The sequence below is a fragment of the Ursus americanus genome, chromosome 3 (assembly GCF_024610735.1).
Source record: "Ursus americanus isolate L20-20 chromosome 3, mUrsAme1.1.p, whole genome shotgun sequence".
NCBI lineage: Eukaryota > Metazoa > Chordata > Mammalia > Carnivora > Ursidae > Ursus > Ursus americanus.
The window spans coordinates 81,373,149-81,391,496 of NC_142129.1; the positions used below are offsets into that span (position 1 = coordinate 81,373,149).

Here is an 18,348-nt window from a genome sequence, read left to right on the forward strand (position 1 = left end):
GTCTTCCTAAGCAAAGAAGTTAAACATTTCTTGTTTACCTATCTAAAACATCGAGCAGTTTCATGTATATTTTGACTACAAAATTGGATTTTCTAAAACAAAATATTTATTTATTGGGAGATAGAAGTAGAGACTTACTAGCATTTACGATGTATGGAAGTCTTACCTACATTTTAGTTAATCAAAAGCTGTAACTTGAGTCAAAGTAGAAGAAATCATTGTGATTAGAGGGATTTTTTTAAAATTTAGCTTTATTTAAATTCAATTAATTAACATATAATGTATTATTAGTTTCAGAGGTAAAATTAAATGTTTCATCAGTCTTATATAATACCCAGTGCTCATTACATCACGTGCCCTCCTTAATGTCCATCACCCAGTTACCCAACCCCATCACCCCCTCCCCTCCAGCAACCCTCAGAGAGTCTCTTATGGTTTGTCTCCCTGATTTCATCTTATTTTTCCCTCCCTTCCCCTATGTACTCTATTGTTTCTTAAATTCCACCTAAGAGTGAAATCATATGATAATTGTCTTTCTCTGATTGACTTATTTAACTTAGCATGGTACCCTCTAGTTCCATCAATGTCATTGCAAACGGTAAGATTTCATTTTTCGATGGCTGAGTAGTATTCCATTATATATATATATATATATATATATATATATATATATATATATTCCACATCTTCTTTATCCCTTCATCTATTGATGGACATCTGGGCTCTTCCCATAGTTGGGCTATTGTGGACATTGCGGCTATAAACATTGGGGTGCAGATGCCCTTCAGATCACTAAGTTTTTATCGTTTGGGTAAATACCTAGTACTGCAATTGCTGGGTCCTAGGGTAGCTCTATTTTCACCTTTTGAGGAACCTCCATACCGTTTTCCAGAGCTGTATCAGCTTGCATTCCCACCAGAAGTGTAAGAGAGATCCCCCTTTCTCCACATTCTCGCCAACATCTGCATTTCTGGAGTACTTAATTTAAGCCATTCTGATTGTGTGAGGTGGTATCTCATTGTGGTTTTGATCTGTATTTCCCTGATCTGAGTGATGTTGAGCACTTTTTCATGTGTCTGCTGGCTATTTGTATGTCTTCTTTGGTGAAATGTCTGTTCATGTGTTCTGCCCATTTCTTGACTGGATTATTTGTTCTTTGGGTGTTGAGTTTGAGAAGTTCTTTATAGATCTTGGATACTAGCCTTTTTATCTCTAACACATTTGCAAATATCTTCTCCCATTCTGTAGGTTGTCTTTTGGTTTTCTCAACTGTTTCCTTTGTGGTGTGAAAGCTTTTTATCTTGATGAAGTCCCATAGTTCATTTTTGCTTTTTTTTCCCCTTTCCTTTGGAGAGGTATCTAGCAAGAAGTTGCTGCGGCCAAGGTCAAAGAGGTTGCTGCCTTTGTTCTCCTCTAAGATTTTGATGGATCCCTGTCTCACATTTAGGTCTTTCATCCATTTTGAGTATATTTTTGTATGTGGTGTAAGGAAATGGTCCCGTTTCATTCTTCTGCATGTGACTATCCAATTTTCCCAACACCATTTGTTGAAGAGACTTCTTTTTTCCATTGGATAGTCTTTCCTGCTTTGTCAAAGATTAGTCGACCATAAAGCTGAGGGTGTATTTCTGGGTTCTCTATTCTGTTCCATTGGTATATGTGTCTGTTTTTGTGCCAGTACCATACTGTGTTGATGACTGCAGCTTTATAATAGAGCTTGAAGTCTGGAATTATGATGCTACCAGCTTTAGTTTTCTCTTTCAACATTCCTTTGGCTATTTGGGATCTTTTCTAGTTCCATACAAATTTTAGGATTATTTGTTCCAGCTGTGTGAAAAAAGTCGATGGTATTTTGATAGGGATTACATTGAATGTGTAGATTGCTCTTGGTAGTATAGACGTTTTAAAAATATTTGTTCTTCCAATCCATTAACATGGAACATTTTTCCATTTCTTGGTGTCTTCCTCAGTTTTGTTTATGAGTGTTCTACGGTTTTTTGAGTACAGATTCTTTGCCTCTTTGATTAGGTTTATTCCTAGGTATCTTATTGTTTTTGGTGCAATTGTAATGGGATCGACTCCTTAAATTCTCTTTCTTCTGTCTCATTGTTGGTGTATAGAAATGCAACTGATTTCTGTGCATTGATTTTCTACCCTGCGAGTTTGCCGAATTCCTGTATGAGTTCTAGCAATTTTGGAGTGGAGTCTTTTGGGTTTTCCACATACAGTATCATGTCATCGGCAAGGAGTGAGAGTTTGACTTCTTCTTTGCCAATTCAGATGCCTGTTCTCTTTGTTGTCTGATTGCTGAGGCTAGGACTTCTAGTACTATGTTGAACAACAGTGATGATAGTGGACATCCCTGCCATGTTCCTGGTCTTAGGGAAAAAAGTCTGTTTTTCCCCATTGAGAATGATAGATGCTGTGGGCTTTTTGTAAATGGCTTTTATGATATTCACATATGTTCCCTCTATCCCTACACTATGAAGAGTTTTAATCAAGAAAAGATGATGTACTTTGTCGAATGCTTCTTCTGCATAAATCGACAAGATCATATGGTTCTTGTCCTTTCTTTTACTAATGTAGAGTATCACTTTGATGATTTGTGGATCTTGACCCACCCTTGTGGCCCAGGAATAAATCCCACTTGGTCCTGGTGGATAATCCTTTTAATGTACTGTTGGATCCTATTGGCTAATATCTTGGTGAGAATTTTGGCATCCATGTTCATCAGGGATATTGGTCTGTCATTCTCCTTTTTGGTGTGGTCTTTGTCTGGTTTTGGGATCAAGGTAATGCTCAGAAAGAGTCTGGAAGTTTGTTTCTAGGAATGCAGGCATTTCTTCCAGAATGCCTACTTTGTTGGCATATAGTTGCTCATAGTATGTTCTTGTAATTGTATTTCTTTAGTGTTGGTTGTGATCTCTCCTCTTTCATTCATGATTTTATTTATTTGGGTCCTTTCTCTTTTCTTTTTGATAAGTCTGGCCAGGGCTTTATCAATCTTATTAATTCTGTCAAAGAACCAGCTCCTAATTTCGTTGATCTGTTCTACTGTTCTTTTGGTTTCTATTTCATTGATTTCTGCTCTAATCTGTATGAATTCTCTTCTGCTGGATTTAGGCTTTATTTGCTGTTCTTTCTCCAGCTCCTTTAGGTGTAAGGTTAGGTTGTATATTTGAGACCTTTCTTGAGAAAGGCTTGTATTGCTATATAGTTTCCTCTTAGGACCGCCTCTGCTGCATCCCAAAGGTTTTGAACAGTTGTGTTTTCATTTTCATTTGTTTCCGTGTATTCTTTTTTTTTAAATTCTTTTTTTTTTTAAAGATTTTATTTATTTATTTGACAGAGACAGCCAGTGAGAGAGGAACACAAGCAGGGGGAGTGGGAAAGGAAGAAGCAGGCTCATAGCGGAGGAGCCTGATGTGGGGCTCGATCCCATAATGCCGGGATCACACCCTGAGCCGAAGGCAGACGCTTAACCGCTGTGCCACCCAGGCACCCCTCCATGTATTCTTTTTTAATTCTTCTTTAATTTCCTGGTTGACCCATTCATTCTTTAGTAGGATGTTCTTTTTCTTTTTTTTTAAAGAATTTTTATTTATTTATTTGACAGAGATAGACAGCCAGCGAGAGAGGGAACACAAGCAGGGGGAGTGGGAGAGGAAGAAGCAGGCTCCCAGCGGAGGAGCCTGGTGTGGGACTCGATCCCGGAACACCAGGATCACGCCCTGAGCCAAAGGCAGACGCCTAACGACTGCACTACCCAGGCGTCCCTAGTAGGATGTTCTTTAACCTCAACGTATTTTTGTTCCTTCCACATTTTATCTTGTGATTGAGTTCAAGTTTTAAAGCATTGTGGTCTGAGACTATGCAGGGAATAATCCCAATTTTTGGTACTGGTTGAGACCTGATTTGTGACTCAGTATGTGATCTATTCTGGAGAATGTTCCATGTGTACTTGAGAAGAATGTGTATTCTGTTGCTTTAGCATAAAATACTCTGACTATATCTGTGAAATCCATTTGGTCCAGTGTGTCATTTGAAGTCCTTGTTTCCTTTTTTTTTTTTTTTTTTTTTAAGATTTTATTATTTGATAGACAGAGAGCACAAGCAGGGGGAGCAGCAGGCAGAGGGAGAGGAAGAAGCAGGCTCCCTGCTGAGCAGACAGCCCAACGTGGGGCTCAATCCCAGCACCCTGGATCATGACCTGAGCAGAAGGCAGATGCTCAACTGACTGAGCCACTCAGGTGCCCCTAAAGCCCTTGTCTCATTACTGATCTCCTTAGATGAGCCATGCATTGTAGTGAGTGGAGTGTTAAAGTCCCATACTATTATTTTATTATTATCAAAGTGTTTCTTTAGTTTGTTATTAATTGGTTTATATAATTGGCTATTCCCATGTTAGGGGCATACATATTTACAATTTTTCGATCTTCTTGTTGGATAGCCACTTTTATTATGATATAGTGTCCCTCTTCATCTCTTATTACAGTCTTTGGTTTAAAACCTAATTAGTCTGATGTAAAGATTGCTACCCCAACTTTCTTTTGATATCCATTAGCATGATAGATGGTATTCCACCCCATCACTTTCGATATGGAAGTGCCTTTGGATTTAAATGAAGTTCTTGTAGACAGCATCTCAATTGGTTTTGTTTTTTTATTCAACCTGATGCCCTGTGTCTTTTGATTGGAGCATTTAGCCCCTGTACATTCAGAGTAATTATTGAAAAATATGAATTTAATGCCACTATATTACCTGTAAAGGCACTGTTTCTGTATATTGTCCCTGTTCCTTTCTAGTCTCTATTACTTTAGGGCTCTTCTTTGCTTAAAGGATCCCCTTTAATATTTCTTGCAAGGCTGGCTTAGTGATCACAAATTCTTTTAGTTTCTGTTTGTTCTGGAAGCTCTTTATCCCTCCTTCTATTCTGAATGACAACCTTGCTGGATAAAGTATTCTTAGTTGCATTTTTTTTTTTTCTTGTTTAGCACCTTGAATACATCATGACAGTCCTTTCTGGCCTGCCAGGTCTCGGTGGACAGGTCTGCTGCCAGCCTTACATTTCTACCCTTGTAGGTTATGGACCTCCTGTCCTGAGCTGTTTTCCAGATTTTTTTCTTTATCTCTGAAATTTGTAAGCCTTACTATTATACGTGTAGCTGTTGACCTATTTTTATTGATTTTGAAGGGGTTTCTCTATGCCTCCTGGACTTGAATGCCTGTTTCCTTCCCCAGATTAAGAAAGTTCTCAGCTATAATTTGTTCAAATAATCCTGCCTCTTCCTGTCTCACTCTCTTTCCTCTTCTGTGACCCCAATTATTCTAATATTGTTTTGCTTTATGGTATTGCTGATCTCTCAAGTCCTCCTCTCATGATGCAGTAGTCGTTTATCTCTCTTTTTCTCAGCTTCCTTATTTTCCATCATTTTGTCTTCTACATCACTGAATCTCTTCTTTTTCATTTATTTTAGCAGTTAGATCCTCCATTTTTTATTGCTTCTTAGAAATAGCCCTTTGATTTTGACCTGATTAGATTTTAGTTCTTTATTTCTCTGGTAAGTGATTCTCTAGTGTCTTCTATGTTTTTTTCAAGCCCAGCTAGTTTCTTTATAATCATTCTTTTAAAATCTAGTTCCAACAGCTTACTTATATCCATATTTATTAGATCTCTGGTTGTGAGTTCTGCTTCTCGTTCTTTTTTTTTTTTGGGGTGAATTCCTCTGTCTTGTCATTACGTCCAGAAAAGAATAGATGAGAGGGAGGGAAGTTACAAATATAGCAACAACAACTCCAGAAAAGTATACACTACAGAAATCAGAAGAGAAATGAAAAAGAAAAAAGGAAAAAAAAATGAGAATAAAATCAAACAAGAAGTAGAACAGAACAATAAACTGGATCCTCAGTGTATCTTGGTCTGTTTGTTAGAAGAATCTAGATCCCAAAATAGGCAAAAAAAATACACATACACACACACACACACACACACACAGAAACATGTAGTTGAACACAATGAAAGGAAGCCAAAAGTGAAAATATATATACCATAAAATTGATAATAGTTGAAAAGGATAATAAAATATAAACTGAAGGACTAACAAATGATAACTATACCAGAAAAATGTACACTACACTAATCAGAAAAGAAACCAAAAAGAAAAGAAAAGGAAATAAAATTGGAATAAAATGAAACAAGAAGTAGAAGAACAGAACAATAAACTAGATCCTTGGTGTATTTTTCTGTTTGTTAGAAGAAAGTAGATACCAAAATAAGGAAGAATGAAAACCATATATATATATACATATGGTTTTCATTATCTATCTATATATATACATATATATGTGTGTGTATATATATACACATGTATATATATATGTATATATATATATACACACAAAAAGTATTTGAATACAATGAAAGGAAGCCAAAAATGAAAAAATATATATATATATAAACTATAGATGTAAAAATCAAATTTAAAAAAACACTTAAAAACAATAATTGATAAGATATTTGTAAAGGATAAGAAAATATAAAACGGAAGGACTAAAGAATAGTAATATTAAATCACGAATGCTATATACTTCTTTCCCCCAAGAGCTGGAGTTTTACAGCTGTGCATGATCAGTAAACTTGGTATTAGTTCCTGCTGGTCTTCTGGGGGAGGGGCCGGTGGCGCTGATTCTCAGGTGTCTTTGCCCTGGAGTAATTGCACGCCCTTGCCAGGGGGCTGGGTTCCATGTAAGCAGCTCAAGCGGCTCGGGAGCTGGGCGTGGGGCACTGAAAATGGCGGCGCCGTTCTCTAGCTCTGGAGCTGAGAGTTCGCATCTGATACTCTTTGGTGAGCCCTCACAGGAAAGCGGTCAATCACTCTTGTCTCCCTGGTTTCCCTCCGAACTTGTGTTCACCCACCCTTGCTTGAGCATTTTTGTCTCAGACACGGGACCCCACTTCGAGTCTCCAAACTTCACGGACTCCTGAGGTGTAAACCTACCCCCCTCCTCCTGGGCGAGGTAAGGGGGTTTCCCCTCCGTTCTGCCTCTTGCTGGGCCCCTGCTTCGAGAGCATTCACTTGACAGTGCAGCAGTTCAGGGTTTACAGCAACACCGAGCAGAACGCCAGGGCCTCGTCGCACCGTTTGCAGCCGGCTTCCCCACTCCAATACCTGGGAACTCAGCCACACTTGGGCACCCCCATTGTTTTTGTGACCCCGTGGATCCTGAGACCACGGTGTCCCACCTGTGATTCCGCCCTGCTTCGCTTCCTGAGCGCCTTTCAGGTAAGCTTCTAAAAGTTACGATTTTGTGCTCGCTGCTAACTCTTTCCCGTAGTTGGCTTTCAGAGGCTCTCTCCCTCCGCGGTTTATCTTTGGATATATCGCCTTGGATTCATGTCTCTGCACCTCCTACTTTGCAAAAAGTGGTCGCTTTTCTATTTGTAGAATTGTAGCACTTCTCTCAGATCTCCGGTTAATTTTGTAAGTTTTCAGAATGATTTGATAATTATCAGATGAAACTAGGATTCCCTACTTCTCCGCCATCTTGGAAGGTCTCCTACAGGGGTTTTTGTTGTTGTTGTTTTAAATTTACTTGATCCTTACATTTTTGCCTTTGCCTTATAGACTATCTCTTTAAACTTCTTTAGCACTGAGGTAAGATGTTAGTGTTAATAGGCTATCCTATGAAGATAGTGATTCTGAAGTTTCTTAGTACCTCAAGTTTTTATAACAAATATGCTTATGAAAATTCCTCCTCTTCTTCCCCTGACTCTACTCTCTGCTATTTTTCTAGGGTGCTGTCCTGGCTATCTTCTTTCCTTACTCTATCAAGTCTGAGTGACCTTATTTAAGTTTGCGAGATCCCTTGTCACATGTGTACAGTTGTCTTTGTCCTGCATCTCCCTCCTGTGTATGGGACCCAGATATATAAGTATATGTTAATCTATATGGCAGACCAGTATTCTGAAAACAGCAAGGGTTTTAGAGTTATCAGGGTATTGGCTTGGTTTTATCAGTTCTTATCGGGATGATTTTGAAGAGGTATATCGATCTCTTTGATCTTCATTTTCTTTATATTTAAAATGAGGATATTGATTTTTACCTAAATATGGTTTTGTTAAGTATTAAATAATGTAACACATGCAAAATAGCAAACAGAATCTGATGGATGATAATTAGTAAGTGACAGGTACTGTTATTATTAATTTTATCCTTTATAACTTGCAACAGTTGTAGAATACGGAGAAAAAGAAGTTTAAGACTCCCTGAATTGTACCAGGGGAGAATACTGACTTTTCTTTTGTGCATCTAGTAACTGTTTGATTCTGGCCTGATTGATGAGTTTGAATCTAGGGGTTATTGACCAGCAGGTTTCAAAAGGTACAGTGTCTCCCCACTATGGGGCACCTGGAGGTGTGGAGATGGAGAATCTGGTTGCCAGAGTGTTTGGGGCTGTATATTACTGGCATTTAGTGGGGATTGACTGGGGGTCGGGGGACAGGTATTTTAAATGCCCTGCAATGAGCAGGATAATCCCACCAACAAAGAATTTTCCTGTCTAGGATGCCAGTGGCACCCCCAATGAGATAATCCCATCAAGTTCTGCTCCCTCAGCCGTGGCTTGTCAGTGTGAGGGCCCTGTGGATTAAAAGTCACTTTGAGGACCACCCTCCAAGCGTAGGCCTGCATCAAGATCCATTGAGCTTAATGCTTATCCCACCCCTCTCAGGCCTTCTCTAGACCCGAGGCTTATTTAGCCAAGTGTTTGAAAGACTATGTGGAAGAAGGTGATAAGCTTCCTCTTCTAAGGAGCACACAGAGGAAATGAATTCCTGCTGGGTTAAGAGGGATTTAGGTCAGCTCTACAAAGAATGACTTGATTATGAATGTTGTCAAAATTCAGGCGTAGGTTACAAATGAAAGCGTTTAAATCTCCTCTGGAAGATATTAAGAGCAGGATTACCCCTCATATTGGAAACGTTGTGTATGTATAATCCTGTCTAGAAGCAGAAAGTAGATAAGAAGGTGGTCTCAAATGGCCCCTTAGAGTATTGATATATGAACACTAAGGGGCTAGCTAGCATTTTGGAAAAAACATTCTCTCTCGCTGTCCTTTCATCACTCCCGCCTTCCAAGTCTTTACAAGCCTAGGACGTAAGAGAGCCCACTTTGCTCTTTGGGGTGACCACATATGTTACATGCTCCCCCTAAAGTATCCTAGCGTTCAGTTAGTGGGAAAGAATATAATGATAACTCATTATACTCCATTTCAGTACCTGTTGTATAGACCCAAATAATATTGCTGTAGATAATGTATACATAGAAGATTATGTACATAAACATCAATCCATGTTAATGGTTCCTAGGCTATTTCTGTGAGTTGAAAGACCCTGGGGAACTATGAGCACATCATTATTTTTCAGGTGGTATGGCACAGTCATCCAGAGAAGATGGCTGGAAAAAGCAACCAAATACACATTTCCAGTTGTTTTTGTTTTATGTCTCTGTGTGAAATAAAAAGGTGGCTGAAAGAAAATCTCAGTCGAACTATTTGCTTTTGATCTGGTTTTCTTAAATGTCTAATCCCCAGTTTGACTGCTTTTCTCAGTGGTTGCTTAACCAGACTGACCATGCTGACTTCGTTAAGTTGTAGCTTGGTTGATTGTTGCTGCAGTTGGCAACATACAGAGAACTGACACATTAATCCAGGGCCCAACTTCCTTATGGTTTTATTAAAATGAGGGTGTCTTATCTCGGAGGACAGTTTCTCTTCGCTGGTATTGCTTCTTAGGTTTTAATGTATTTGCTTCAGATTGTTGCATGTGATTCTTCCCACCTGTCTTTCCTAAGTGTAAATTGAAAAATAGGATCTTCTCTTTGGAACTCATTTGTCCTTCCCTTCATCATAAAGACTTTGTGATTATGAACATTTGTGTTTTTGACAAGGATCCCTCTTTAAGACAAACTTTGTAAATAGATCGTAAGTTACTATTAAGTTAGTGCTGTGCTCATTTAAGATTGTAACTTCTTTTAAATATACGAAATATTTAATATTCAAATATCACCTTTTTAAATGTCTGAATCACTGATTTCATTTATCCAGCAAATATTCACTAAAAGCACAGTGTGTTCCAGGCATTAGATGCTGGGAATTGGTAAAAGATTTGGTTCCTGACTTCTAGGAGATTGACTTAATGGGGCAGATAGGCATGTAAACAATTATGGAATGAGGGACACCTGGGTGGCTCAGTCAGTTAAGCGCCTGCCTTCATCTCAGGTCATGATCCCAGAGTCCTGGGATTGAGTCCCATGTCAGGCTCCTTGCTCAGCAGGGAGCCTGCTTCTCTCTCTGCTGTGCACGCTCTCTCTCTCTCTCTGGCAATAAATAAAATCTTTAAAAACAAAACAAAACAGTTATAGTACGATATGGTAACCGCTATAGTATTGATATGTAAAAGGTGCTATAAGAATACAGAAGTAGGGGTGCCTGGGTAGTGCAGTCGTTAAAGCGTCTGCCTTCGGCTCAGGGCGTGATCCCGGCGTTCCGGGATCGAGTCCCACATCGGGCTCCTCCGCTGGGAGCCTGCTTCTTCCTCTCTCACTCGCCTGCTGTGTTCCCTCTCTCGCTGGCTGTCTCTCTGTCACATAAATAAATAAAATCTTAAAAAAAAAAAGAAAAGAATACAGAAGTAGAGTACCTGACTGTACCAACAAGGAGGAAGGGTTGAAGAAAAGGAGAAAACAGTCAAGAGGGAAGGAGTAGAATTTCATGGAATTTCATGGATGAGGATAGGGAAAAGGCAGTGTCGTGGCATTTAACTCTTCATCATTAGTCTCACCATGCCTTTGTTTAATAGGCAAGAATACATGAATGAAGAGGTATTTTGAATAATTTGCTTCATCTTGAAAATTTAAGTGTTATATCATTAGATCAGAGAAGTTAGAGTATTTATTTTGATGGGGAGAAGGGGGTCTTTTTAAAAGTGGCACAAAGCCCCCCTCTTTTCGTTTCTTGGAATATTTTTCTGTGTTTTAGAATGATAGATTACAAAAATATGATGGAATAACTCATGCTCTGGTCATTTATTTCTTATTTTGATAGTTACTCTTGGCAACATGGTTAAAATCCTTGCAGTGAGTCCATGTAAATGCTTTGATTATTGGAACTGCCCCATGATGGGGTAGGACTTTATATTAATGAGGACTTTGGCATCTGATCACTCAAGCAATCAGGAGAAAAAAATTCAAGCATCCTCTACATGCGATTGTGATCTAGGTACTGAGAAAGATATAAGTTAACTTAACACTATATATGTAATGTTCTCTATATAAGAGAAGTTAAAATCTTAAATGAATGCAGCCCTAACTACTTAACCTAATCACGTTGCTCGTCTTTCTCTTCATGGAGTTAATGATTTACATGGCCATTATTGGATGAAGACATATGAAGAAATTGATAAAAGGGCAAGGCAATATAGAATTGATGTCACATGAATTGAATTTGTCGACCATGTAATTTATCCAAACCACAGGATTTGGGGAAGGAGTTATATTTATAACGACTCAAGGACAACAGGAATAAACCAAGGCTATATTGGGCAAACCTCATCATCTTACAAAAGAGTACGGTTTCCCCCTACAACAGAATAACACATATAGTAACTCTTGAAACAATTGGAAACATCACTTTAGGCGGAAACTAGGCAAAATGTTGTTTGGCTGAAGGGTGAGAAAGCTTTTTCATTCATGAGTGGTATCATGAGCAACAACATTGTCAATACTGCCTCCTTGGGCTCTATTAGACCAGTTCCAGTTTTGTAATACCTGAACTTGTATATGACTTTTACTTTTGCCCCTTCTTTGAAGTTTCCTATGGTTCTCAGGCTTGCCCACGACCAGGACTCAGATTTTGGTTCTCTCTTTGATGTCTGTGTCCTGATGTCATAGACCAGTCCCGCCCCCTAACACCTCTAGGTCCCCAGACTCTGTACCAGGCAGAGTACAAGGCCGTCCACTTGACTGTGAGAGATAATCAGACAGTATTAACTTTAAACATCTCATTTAACATCTCTGAATGCCATATTATTTGTAAAATCACATGATTGAAATAGATGATGTCATACATGCCAAGTATTCTCACTTTCTAGTAGAAGAATTCCCAGTAAATCCATAATAACTCCTATGGAAAGATTTCCTATCTCAAATGAAAATATGTGAGGTTGCAAGTGGTAGCCACCAAACAAAAGTCTTGCGTGTAATTTCTTAGACATAGTAACTGGTTGATAAATGGTTGTTTTATTGATGAAACCAGGCAAAGCGCCACATAACTACATGACTAACTCATTTTGAACTAATTTCCTTAAACATTATGCTTATTAAATAACTCCTTCATTTAAAAAATCTTTTTAAAATAGAAAGCGCTTTAATATATGCCATTTAAAATTCATTTGTAAATATGACTTATGCCACTTTATAGTGACAAATAGATAGCCATCCATCCATTTATATGTGTAATACATATATAAATAGCTTTTATATAAAAGTATAACATATACTAGTATATGAAGAGACACAGGTGAGCCAGATCAACACAACTGTACACAGATAACAAAATGGCATGACTTTGGTATTTATTATTACACTGCAAATATGGTATATTTAGAACTATGACCCAAGCTAAGATAATGAGAAGGCACAGGAAAGGAGAATATTTCTCCCCAATGCTCACCCTATATCTTCCTTTCAATCTACTACATTTAAAGAAAGGATAAGAAAGAAGAAGAATGAAGAACGGACAGAATAATGGGGAGCTAAGGAAAAAGTTGAGAAAAATCCTCTAAACTGAGCTTTGCTGCCTCAGACCTGGGGACATTATATTAAAGCATCTAAAATAAAAGCCTATCACTGCTTTTAGTTCCCTACTTTGATTACTACATGGAGCATAAAATTTTGAAGCAAGAAAATGTTTCATTTGTTTAGTAAGACAGTGCCTCAATGTTTCGCAGGAAAGCAGCTATTAAATACATTTCATTATTAGGGTGGTTAAAATCCTAAAAAGACTAACACAAAATTAGAATGCATTGACTCTAGCATTCATAAAATATCCATGTTCATCACAGAGTCACATTTCTCTAGGGGTACATTTCTCTAGCATGATTAGGGATAATGTAATATCCTTGCCTTATGAAGAACAAAAACAAAAACACCAGTTTTTAAAAATATATATTATGTGTTAAACTAAATTTTAACACTGGATTGGGATGAAATAATCTCTGTTGTCTTCCCTTTAAATCTTCCTTCTTTAGCACTTAGCAACAGGGGCTGTAGGTGTGTGTGTGTGTACATATATATGCACATTTATATATAAAGTATATACTTTAAAAAATGGTATCAGAGAAAAATTAGTTTTGCAGGCTGTCTTTTCCAATAAACCCATTCTTCAAAATGAAAACAGTAATTCTTGGAGTATACAAAATAACAAGTACTCAGAAGTATGAGGTGGCTTCTTAAGTTAGAAAAGGCCTAAATCACCAAGAAAGTAGTGTGAGAATCTAAACATTCTTATTTGTTCAAGTCTTGAGCATTGTGTGTGTGTGTGTGGTGTTGTTGTTTTTGTTTTGGGTTTTTTTGCTTTATTCTCCTTTTATCCCATCCTGCCTTAGCAGAAGCAGCATATTATGAATTCATTTAGCTTTATGTTTGCTTAAATGTGTTTCTCTAATGGCATTATATCTTTTGGGACCATTGAATCATTTGAAGGAGAAATTACCTCATTCTTTATAATAGGATTTTGTGAGAATATCACTTTTCTAATTTTTATTGTGTTGCATATACTTCTCATTACTGAATATATGGCATTCATATTGACATTGCTCTTGGCCATAGCTACAGGTCACTGGTGATTTAGAATTAGTGAAAACAATATCCTTAAAACTTCTAACTCGTGTTCTAAAATACATCCTAGTCTTGAATCATAAGGAGCAAATGTGATCTGTAAAATCCATAGTTTGAAGAGGGAAGAAGGCCAGTTTGTATATAATATAAGTTGACTTTTGGATGAATCCTATAATCCTGTCCTCAGGTACACCATTGACATGTTCTGTACCTGTAATTAAATTTCGTTTCTAGTTGGAAAACAAGAATGATGATGGTTGTAAACCCAGGGTTGTTAACAACCTATCGAGGTCATGATTTATCGCTTGTCCTGCATGTGTAGTGCCTTAGAATTTATAAATAGACTTCACATATATTACCTCATCTGTAAGGAGACAGTGTAGGAATTCTTGGGTGAGATTTAGAATCGATACATATGTAACACTGGAGCAAAGCCTACTCTGAGTTCTCTTTGATGTTCTTAAATTATGCATCTCGATGAAACAAACATCTATACCAATCTAAAGTAGCCTTCTCTTTTTTCCTTCCTTCCTTCCTCTGCCTGCATGCACTAGCTAGAACTTGCTGTCTCTTAGTCATTCACTTTCTTACTTTCTTACTATTTTTCTACTGTGTAGAATCACGTATCCTCAAGAAATGAGAACTTCTTTCTCTAACTTCTAACTTCTGCAGGCCCATGAAAAGACCAATCAAATGCTCTTTTTCTGGTCTGGAAAGGGAATCAATTTGATAAATTTTGCTGGAGGGAGCTAGTTACAAAAATAATGGTGTGTCTTTGCTTCTTTGAGGTAATCCCCAATAATACTGAATTTAACAACTAGCTCATATGTACTTAAAGCCACCTAAAGTTTGGGGACTTTTTGACCCAAGCTTGGATACTGCTGAAAATAAATTACTATAAGAGATAAAGATAATGATGTGTCATTTCAGTTTAATTGCAGAGAACAAACTTCATCCTAATTTTCCCCTTCTTTATTCTAATTTTAAAGATGGTTATTTTATTCTCTTGGGAGCTGTTCATATTTCAGGAACATGCCAAATCATTTACTTTTTTTTCCTCCAAACCTTTCCATGTACCTATTCAAAATATAATTTTAAATAGTCATGTCATTTCAGTTCCTTCAGTCTTAACTTTATAATGACTACATTGGATAAACCTTGATAACTGTCTATGATCTTTTTTTTAAATTTATTTATTTTTTAAATTGCTCCCTTGGACTTTAGCATCAAGTGGTTGCATATCCTCTTTCCTGAGTTTTGTTACATATATTTCTTTCCTGATCTTGGTTTCTGTTTTCATAGTTTCCATTTTTATATTTAAAAATTTAGTTAATTAAATATGTTTATATTTTCAGGATATTGAAGATAAAATTCCACATACAGTGTGACCCAGGGGTTAATTTTCATTTATAAGGCAATGTGGTTGGAGTTTGGGCTATTTCAGGCACAGAAAAATTTGAACTTCTGGCTTAATCAGTTTCTGAACTTCTCTAAGCATGTTTTCTTATCTCTAAAATGGGATGAGTGCCTCACAGGATTGTTGCAATGATCTGATGCTATTATGTAGGTAGAAACTCTTCTGAAGAGAAAGCAGTTGCTGCAGCAAGACTCATACGTTTTTCTATGTGTGAAGCAAAACAAAAATAATTGTAATTCAGTATCATAGAAAGGAGGAATCCATTTTAACAACTCAAACTTAATCTCATTGTTTAACAGAAATTTGCTTCTTTTCGTGTGAAGTCTGGTTCTGCTCAGTAACTTATTTTCTGGCTCACCAAGTCACTGGGCAGACTCTGCCGCTGTGCTGCGGGCCACCATGGTTAACAGCAGGAGCCTGGAGCCAGACCGCAGGGTACAAATCATCCTTCTATTGCTGCCTAGCAGCGTGACTTTAGACAACTTAGCCAACTCTCTGTTTAAGCTTGTGAAGAATAAAGGAGTTACCATGTAACAGAGTACTTTATGCCTGCACATAAGAAACACTATGTAAGTGTTTTCTATTACTGTAATTATTATATTATATAAAAACATAAACAAGCACACTTCAGCCTGCCTATTGCTGTTCTCGCCTCTCTCGCTTCATCATCTCAGAATCATAAATTGCAAAGGCAAAACAAGAGGACTTTTAATTCACATTGATTAAAAAGTGTGGTAGACAAAGTTTTAAAGTGTAGAATACACACTTTTACCGTGTTTTTAGCTATCAAATTTGTTATGTTTAGTTTTGTAGCATTACTTTGGGAAAATCTGAGGCCTCATAACTAGCACTTCACACATAATAGATATGCCATAAATATTTGCTTTTGTTATTGATTATTTGAAATCCTTTCCACCTCAAGAAAATCCTGTTCTCTTTTGATTTAGGATCAGTCCACTTGATGCCAAATGGTCTATTAACTAAACACTCTGCTGCACTACCATGTATAATAAAAATGCTTTACTGTTTGAATGGATTTTTCATTTATTTCCAGTTGGATTGGTACTATGCAAAAAAAGCCACTCTCCTTATTAACTTTCAACTTACAAATTTTTATTGATATATAAAAGGTACAACAGAGCAAAAGAACATTGACTGCCCAGCATTGACCATGTCCTGCATGGTGATGATGGGCTGTTTTAATTTAAACCAGCAGGCCATTTCTTAGTGTCTCCAGTGTACTGTGTTTATACTGCACTTACAGTTGTTTTATGAACGGTATTAACCACATCGTGTCCAATAAGAGCAACGTGTACTCATGTATTTGGAAATATTGGTAAGAATGTTTATATAATTCTGGAAATGAAAATAGAACATAAAAACGAATGTAATGGTTAATTTTATGTGTTGCCTTGACTGGGTCACGGGGCACCCAGATGTTTGGCCAGATGTTATTCCGGGTGTGTCGGTGAGGGTGTTTTGGGATGAGATTAACACTGGAATTTGTAAAATGAGTAAAGCAGATTGTCTTCCCTCATGTGAATAGCCCTCATCTAGTCAGTTGAAGATCTGAAAAGAACCAAAAAGGCTAACTCTCTCTAGTAAGAGGGAACTCTTCCTGCCTGACTGTGTTGAACTGGGACTTCAGCCTTTCTCAGCCTTTGCACCCCAGTGGAGACCTCAGCTCTTCTTAGGTCTCAAGCCTAACTAAGGTTTTCAGATGAGAATTTATACCATTGGCTCTCCTAGTTCTCAAGCTTTCGGACTTGGGCTGGAACTACCCCTGTCTCTGCTGGGCCTCCAGCTTGCCACCTGCAGATTTTAGGGCTTAACCTCCATAATTGTGTGAACCAGTTCCTTTAATAAATAAACAAATAGATAAATAATCCAGTTTTCCTGGAGAACCTTGCCTAATATAATGACCAGAAGTGGTTTAAAATTTTAAAATATCACTAGTAAGATTAGCCATTCACAAATTGTAATAGTTTCTATATAGAATCAAAAATGAAACACATGTGAAATTTGCACTGTTTGTAATTGGCAGTGATCAGCAAGTGGTAAAGCCGAATGACTTTTTAAAATGCAGTTTGTTGGGATGCCTGGGTGGCTTAGTTTGTTAAGCATCTGCTTTCAACTCAGGTCATGATCCCAGGCTCCTGGGCTCGAGTCCCACATCGGGCTCCACATCGGGCTCCTTGCGCAGCAGGGAGCCTGCTTCTCCCTCTTCTGCTCTTCCTGCTTGTGCTCTCTCCCTCTCTCTGACAAATTAATAAAAAATAAATAAATCTTTAAAAAATAAACAAAATGCAATTTGTTGGGGGCCCAAACCAGAGTTTCTGATTCAGTAGGCCTGGGATGGGGCCCAGCAATTGTGCATGTCTGACATATTCCCAGTTAAAGCTGATGTTCCTGGCCTGTCTGAACCATACCTTTGGACCCACTGTTCAATCTAAGGTGTTTCCTAAAACAATTTTATCATCGATCATGGTTGTCAGATACTTTAACAAATTTTATTCAGATAGATGAAACTGTTTTGGCAAAAGATCCTGGGTTGAATGGGTATCAACAGAAAGAAGACCACATGTGTTCTTCTTTCCTCTTGCATTATTTAAAAGTCCTTCAAACATTTGAAGGTTTGAAAGAACAATGGATATTTCTACATTGTGGAAATGCATTTGGGAATTGTAAGCTTAAACTTGCCTCGTTAGTCACTTTGCACTTAAAAACAGTTAGAATCATGAATCACTTTTTGGAATCTGTTCATAAGTAGAGAAGCTGCTTTTTATGCACAACTTCAATTTAGCCTCCCAATTAATGTCATCACAGAGAAATATGGAGGTAAAGCATGATATCTTCATTTTTATATTTCCTAGAGGTACTTCTAAATGTGTAGCTTCAAGATTTGGTTTTAAATAATCACAGACTTGGTAAAGAAAACCGGATAACTCTTTATATATATTGGTTCTAAATAGGGTATTTAGAATCTGAAAACAATAAGCATCAGATGGTTTCAGCTGTATTCACATTTTTGTAGAA

At 37.6% G+C, this 18,348-nt stretch overlaps 1 protein-coding gene across 9 annotated transcripts in view; it reads left to right on the forward strand.

The window, feature by feature from the left end:
* MAGI2 (membrane associated guanylate kinase, WW and PDZ domain containing 2) overlaps positions 1 to 18,348 on the forward strand; it is a 1,265,804-nt gene that overhangs the window by 649,171 nt on the left and 598,285 nt on the right. The window contains exon 1 of one of the 9 annotated variants that reach the window (XM_087861145.1): positions 6,562 to 7,283. The exons of the other annotated variants lie outside the window; for them this stretch is intronic. The gene's annotated coding sequence lies outside the window, so the exon portion shown is untranslated. Of the gene's footprint in view, positions 1 to 6,561; positions 7,284 to 18,348 lie in introns of those variants that run through there. 9 annotated transcript variants of the gene reach the window in all.